We start from the raw sequence: 8,071 nt of genomic DNA, 5'->3' as shown, positions 1-8,071 counted from the left end.
AAAATTATACTTATATGTAGTGTATTTCTTATATTTACTAGAGATATTGATAGTATATGTTGTTTGAAAGCCAATTTAACAATAGTTATTTGTAACTGTAATATTTACCATATTATAGACATATGTTGTATGATGTGCATGTAACCTAAGACGTCGAACTTTTGGGCTTAGCTTTTGCAGTCTGAGTTATATCCAAATAATACTTATATATATGAGTTACGCTATCTGATGTAAACATAATGTTATCGAATTTTGCTTCAAACAGTATCTATGTGTTGTCTGATTTGTTAACTAACATCATATTCTTATTCAATATGTCTTGTTTATTGTTCTATGTCTATACTTATGTGTCGTGTGATATGCAAAGTAACATTTGAACCTGGTTGGTTTCAGTTGTTTGATTTCCTTCAAATAACATAGTTCACTTCTGTGCTTGTTTTGTTTTGTTACATCAAATCACATTCATTCACTGTTCAAATGGTAAGCTGAAAATTTGAAATTCATAATTGGTTCTCTAGTTGTTCAATACCAAATCAAAATAAATACATATGCTACAATGCATCATCCAACCACATATCATCCTTAACCTACATAATCTTACCAACTGAACCCATATAGACACAACATTAATTAACCATGAGTGTTCAACACCACCAATATAGGAAAGGGTAACTAAAAGGGTTCAAGATGCAAGTTTCCATAGCATAAAGAGGCATGTGTACACTTTAGGCAGGTTTAAACATGAAGACATGCCTAGCCCACTCCTCTCGAACCTGATCAATATCATTTTGGGTATAGTAGTTGTTTGCAGTTTTCCCCCACTGTAACAATATGAAAGACAAGTTATTTTACATGGCAAGGATCCCAACATGCAGAACTAATCTAGAGAAGGGACATCTACTACATTCGCATATCAAAGTTGGTTCTTGTCCTCCACAATGTCCTTCATGTAGCGCATAATCCACAATCCACATGTGCGACCACTTATCTGCTCCAGAACACCCTGAAACATACAGATAAGTTAGGTAAACCAGAGAAATTAATAACCAATTCTTAGACAAGAAATTTAATGACACAACTTTCAAATACACATCAAACCAAGAGTTCATTGAATCTTCTTTTTCACTGTCTTTCGTTTGTCTCAGTTATAAGTTGTAATGGAGCTACAAAGTACAATGTTACATAATGGTAAACCCTCACATTCTTAACAAGGAGCATACAACATATATAATATTGTACTATTATAGCTTGATATTGTTCACATCTAACAGATTATGTCCAGAGAGATCATGGAATAAATATAAAACCAAGCACTGATTTAATATGTAGAATAGTTATAGCTATTACAAAAACCACCAAAGTGCTTCACGAGTTCAAAAAATAACTCAGATTCGCACACACATGTTGACAATATTTTTCCATTCGTCATCACACGCCACTCTTCTTTTTTTTAGATCCAAATACCATACACGTTCCTTTGTGGGGTTTACAACCGTTAGCGCCCAATAATCACTAACATTAAAAATTCAACAGCATTTAGACCACAGCTATAAAGTATATATCAAGTATTAAATTGACCACTTTACATAGAAAACCAAATTGGTACATATCAACAAAATCTCTAAACGTATCCCGAGTTATACGGCACTAAATATATCTTATTAGGGCTCTCTTGTTTTATACCGCTTGAACAAACTAGAAGTCCTTTTAGCTAAATTTCCACCATTAAGTGCACCCGTACATTCAGGGTTTAGGAAGCCAATCATGTTTGTCATCTTAGATTTCTTCAATAGTTGATGAAGATAGCTACAAAGCAAATGGGAATAAAATAATTAACTACAAGAAATTGAATGTTGAACATACTCCCACTTAGAATTATCAGACTGAATGACCTAAAGAGCTGTGTACCTCATATAAAAAACAATCGTAACATTAGATATCTCAACCATGTTTGCCATAGCATATACATCACTCATAAAGATAGAAAACTTTGTTGTTACGCCAAATATTTCCTCATCCAAAGAGGTGTTGATGGTGTTCCCATCCTTCAAGTGCAGGGTGCGTCTTAGCGGATACTTTGTCGAGGTTATAAGCATCATCCTAATCAAAATCTTTTTGTTCATCTTGAGCTTGAGCACAGCCGGCTTGACCAGAGGCTTCATAACAGCAGGCCTCCCAACCTTTTTTTTCGAAAATTAATACTAAACTTGATTAGGCAATTGAGTATTAAATTTTGTGAAACATTTGACAAATAGAAAATGGAACAGGAATTACCTTTTTCAAGGGTGCACTGAAACCGCTTATTAAACTTCTAGGCCAAGCAATAAATGTATTGTTAAGCGCATCGCTCAATGACTATTTTTCGAGAATTTATGGCCTAAAGTGGCATATTTGTTTTTTTTTAAGATTAAAAAAAGTATGATCCATTTTGTACATTTCAAATTATACATTTCAACCGAATTAGGGATTCCGCGTACAAATAGAAGCATCTAGTCATTAAGTATATATACACATCGGGTTATATATGCACATTCTCATCTGGGACAGGGAAGGGAACTAAGGCATCAGGATGAACAACTCGGGTGATGGAGACGAGTTCATTTTCTTTTTCAAGTGGAACTCCATGGATAGTCTGCTTTGTGCCATCCACATCAACTTTAGTGATGGTTCCAAAGGCAACTACGTTATCAATGGAACCAACTACAACTGCCATCTCATCTTTGTTGTTACTAGGCTTAGTGGATTCTTCCTTACCCTGCACAAAAAATGGAATGTATCATGCATGCATTAACAATGCTTATTAAGTTATATATCATAAATGAAATTAGGGTAGGAGGGTGTTTACCGAAAGTTCTTCCCAATACTATGCGTTCTCGATTAGTTTTCATTTTGGGGCCTTAACCTCCTCCTTAATGAATGTTTCTGATCCTTGTTTTACAACTTTTTCCTCTCCATGCTGGAAAGCCTCAGCTTCCTTTTCAATAGTTTCCAAATCTAACTTCTTTTTTGCAATAACCCCAGACACAATCTCAGATACCTTCATACTCTCAATGTGTTGTCGTGAACAACTACCTTGTGCAAAACCAACTTGAATAATTTGTGGAGTTGGTTTCGGTGAAACTTCCGGCTCCTTGACGTTCTGACCAAGCAAGGATTCTAAATCCTTCATCTTCTCATCAAAGCTAGCTTGTTGCTTGTCAAGTTCTTCCTTCTTCTCCAAATCCCACTTCACATTTTCCTTTGCCAAAAGCTGTCGAACGTCTGCTTGAGTCACTGGTTTTGATGACCGTTCCTTTTGGACAATTCCTAGTGGTAAAATAAAGAAAGCATCCGGCTTAACAAAGCCACCAACACCTCGTACCCTCCCGGGATATTCAGGGGTCCCCAGAGCCATGGTTAGAACATCTTTAGGTCCAGATTCCTCAATTAGTCCCTCTTTTATATCTTTATTTAAAGCATCCTGATAATATCATAATTGATCTTTAGGTCCATGATTATGTATATCAATCCTTTACAATGCCATAAAGTACATAAATGAGATCAAGAGATCCATGATTGTGTTTATCAATCTTATCAATGCAGGTAACCAAGCAGAGCATCACTTAATTCAAACTCTAAAATGTGTGTTTATCTCCAAACAAAGTTAATAGTCAATAAACGTGACTTCTAAATGCATGCAGTAGTACAAAAATTTATTATAATAGCAAAATTCATGTGACTTACAATTCTTTCGACATCGACCTGTGTAGTTGGGTCCTTGAAGTTGTCGTTCCTATCTTGGCATGCCTTTAGCCACAAAATTCTACGAGATAATTTTTCCTTTGGAATGGTTTCCAGCTGCACTCAAGTGAAAAACATGATCGTATTGCTGATATGCATTCTAACAAAACTAGTGCCATTATTAAATTTCACTTAGTTGTTCAAGCAACACCACACTAACTAATTCTTGAAAGAGATTAGCATATCCTTTGCGCGCCATCCGATGTGGGTACTTATTTTTTTTCCTCTTTTTGATTGATGCCTCGCGTTTTTCCTACAAATTACACGCAATTGTATACATTATATCATTGTCATTTCATTATTGAGCCAACTATGATGTAAGAAAGGACATTAACAAGAGAAAATGTACCATGAAAGACTGTGTAAGCCGCTCAGTAACAAACATATACTAATCAGCTGCCGAAATGAATCGATAATCATCTGGAGGGTACTCTAGTAGTTCAGGACTGTCTACATATGGCATAATGTATTTGGTGGTGAGTCTACTCTTGAACTCTCTCCATTTAGACCTTGTTGATGCAAAAACCAGTTGCTTCCATTAAATTGGCACCACAAATGATTTCTGCATATATAAAAATTAATGCAAGTAATCAAGTCTAAGTTTATGTTAAAATTTTAGTATATGAAACTTAATGCGAGTGATCAACTCTTAGTTTCTTTACCTCAACACAAGACCAAATATTTTCCTTTTCAATTGCCAGTGAAACTAGCCTCCATCATCAAAACAGATTGAGATCATCGTGCGTGCAAGCACACCAATGTAGGATTACATCCACCATGCATACTTTCCAATTGGTTGACCCATTGCATTACACTGAACTTTCCATTTCTTTTTCCTAACAACTCCCTTGTTAATGCGGTTCATGGTCACCATTCCTCACTTCAGCAATTGCAATCTACCAGTTACATTTCCACCATCATGCTCATGCAATTGGCTCCTTCCATTGATAGCACTAGTCGATCCTGAAGACTTGGATGTTGCCACAATATTCTTGGACTTGTTGCTTCCCTTTCTGGAACCAACATTTTTTTTATTATTGATTCAAGATTTTTGGGGTTTGGAACAGTACGACATAAACCATGATCCATGCTTGCTTGAGGCTGCACACTAGCTGGTGCCGACACTTTCTTTCTCTTTCTGGCATTTTGCATTTCCTTCATACTGATCGCTATAGCCTTGGCTACAACTTTCTTATACGGAGCCATTACCTGACACTAAACAAATAACCTGAATCAACCCCAATAATGTCAAAACAATGTTCACTAGTATAAGTCTAATGTATTAGGCAATAATGAATAAGCCATAATAGTAGAACTATGGTATTAGACAATAACTAAACAAAAATAATACAAGTCATCAACCAAAGTACTAAATGAAAAAAAAGAATCTTCACACGGTAGCATATCAAGCAACGGCTACAAAGAAATAGGATAAAACAAATGACCCTCGTCTATTTTCTTAATACTATCAATTGTTGGGATTAGTTTCATTCTCAGCAATATATATTTCCTCATCTCTAGGTCACATAAGACTGCTATGTTCACCACCAGTTATGTCATCAAAAGTCTCGACTGATGGCATTAAAAGGTTGATGATCCACTTCTATGTCTCCTAGTTCCTCATCTTCATCAACCCCTTGGTAGTTTCTGTCCGGGCAATGTATGACCACTGACCATACATGATTCAAAGGGTCTTCTCTGTAAAACATTTGCTGAGCATGTGCTCTCAAGACAAAAGAATCATTTAAATGCCCTTTCCTATTCAGATTGACTGAAGTAAACCCAAGATCATCATCTTTGATGCCCCTCACATTGTCAACCCAATCACATTTAAATACATGTACACTAAGGCCGTAGTAGTCCATGTCCCAGATTTGTATAATCACACCGTAAAAACCCATATTCTTTGTCATGGGGTTTTTATCCTTAGCACTTGATACTTGCATTACATCTGCAAGCAAAAATACTCAGCTATTTTGAACAGACCGAACGTCATCATGCCCCTTGGTGCTGAAATCAACTCCATCAATCATGTATGCATTAAAGGTAGGCACTTGATGGTTCGGACCTCTTGAAATCCACCTCATCGCCTCTGAAACATTATTTATAGCAATCTGAAGTTCATCTGATACCTACAACATTATATATACATGTATCAACTTTCAATTCATTATGAACATAAAAAACTAGAAGTTTTTCATGAAATTCCATCCCTAAATATACTACTTACCCTATTTTTAACCATGCAGCAAATGTCTTATTTTGTCGATCCTTCAACCATTTCTCTGATTTATTAGGATTTTTCAATCTCACCAACTCCAAGTGTTCATTGAATTATCATAAATACAAACAAGTAAGCATTATGGGATAAGTAAAAATTAATCTTACACTTAAAAAGCCGTATAACTTCAAATGAATGAATACTTACGTGAAATATGGCCTTGCATCCTCCGTATTATGCAACACACAGAGATGTGCTTGATCATACTCCTTGCCATAAACTGCTAAGTACATCGCTCCTGACTTGGGTTTTGTGGCATGGCGGATATCTGAACTGCCACTGTGTGGAATCGCGTCAGTTCTAACATTGTCAAGCAAGCGTTCGGTACAAAATTCAACAGCCATTCAACTATGTAATATTCTGTTATGTAACCCTCAGGATGTGACCAAGATTTCAACCATCCTTTATATACTTTTATATATCTTTCAAAAGGGTACATCCAAATGAAAAAAACTGGACCACATAACTCCACTTGTTTCACAAGATGAACCATTAAGCGAATCATGATGTAAAAAAATGAAGGTAGGAAGTACTTCTCAAGCAAGCAAATTGTAACTATTAGATCAATCACTTTGGCACATATTACCTTGAAAAATAGGTAGAAGCGTATGATTGCATACCTCACCGGCTTATCTAGGACCGAATGCACTGCAACAAAGAGAAGAGTTTGCATTACGGTGCGACAGTCGTGCGACTTCAGACCAACAATTTTTAATTCATCCATGGAGACAAGATTTCTAATGTTGGATGAAAAGTTTGTTAGGATAGTCATGGTGAAGAAAGAGCCGCACACAATTTTATTTTCTTTGAGAAGCAAGTTCCAACTTGCCATAGGCAACTTCCCGCTTTTGGCACCAGCTTGAGCTACCAAATCATTCCTAATGCCCATATCAAACATGTCTAAACGAGTAGCAACTCCATCCTTTGTCTTTCTGGGGATATTCAACAATGTACCATAGAGGGCATCAACACAGTTCGTCTCAACATGCATCACATCGATAATATTTCTGTTTGGAAGGTATTTCTAATACGGCAGTTGAAAAAAAAAAGACTTCTTCTTCCAACAAGGTCTAAGGGCACCCTTGACTTTAGGAGGTTTGTCTTTTTTCCCAAATTCACAGTTTAGACTCTCCACTCTTGCTAATACCTCCTCTCCAGTTAATAGAACATGAGCCATTTCCTTCTCTACTGTGTCGTCAAAAGCTTGTTTCTGCCTCCGGTAAGGATGATGTCTTAGAAGGAACCTTCGGTGCCTCATGTAAGCTTGTTTCCTCCCATGCTTCAACCGATGCGGTTTAGTATTATCAATGCATATTGGACAAGCATTATAGCCATGAACAACACTACCAGACAAGTTACCATAAGCGGGAAATTTGTTGATAGTCCAAAGGAGTATTGCTTTCATTTTGAAGTACTTACCTTTGAAAGCATCAAGTACTCCATCAACCCCGTCCCACAACTTCTTTAAATCATCTATTAAAGGTTTAAGATAGACGTCTATATCATTACCAGGCTGTTTCGGCCCAGAAATTAATAACGTCAACATTATATATTTCCTCTTCATACACAACCATGCAGAAAGATTGTATGTCACAAATAAAACAAGGCAGCAAGAATACCTGCTACTTTGGGAGCTGAAAGGATTAAATCCATTTAGCTACTAGGCCTAGTCTAAGGTTCCTAGGCTCACTACCGAATTCTGGCCATTTTTTGTCAACTAAATCCCAAGTTGGAGAATCAGCTGGATGCCACATCAGTCCATCTTTTTTCCTTCCATAACCATGCCATGTAAGATGCTTTGTCAGCTCTACTGACTGGTACATTTCATTTAAGGCTTGGAAGTAGTGGAAAGTACCACAAAACCTCAGCTGTAACATCTCCTTTTTTGTATCATCATTCCCTAATTTCTAGCGCAAAAGACCACAAATGGGACAAACTTTAGCATCGGCATGCTTCTGTCTGTACAACACGCAGTCATTAGGACAAGCGTGAATTCATTCGTACTTCATT

The sequence above is a fragment of the Argentina anserina genome, chromosome 1 (genome assembly GCF_933775445.1).
Source record: "Argentina anserina chromosome 1, drPotAnse1.1, whole genome shotgun sequence".
NCBI classification, from domain to species: domain Eukaryota; kingdom Viridiplantae; phylum Streptophyta; class Magnoliopsida; order Rosales; family Rosaceae; genus Argentina; species Argentina anserina.
The sequence above is the reverse complement of the archived record's forward strand: the minus strand, read 5'-3'. Positions refer to the sequence as shown.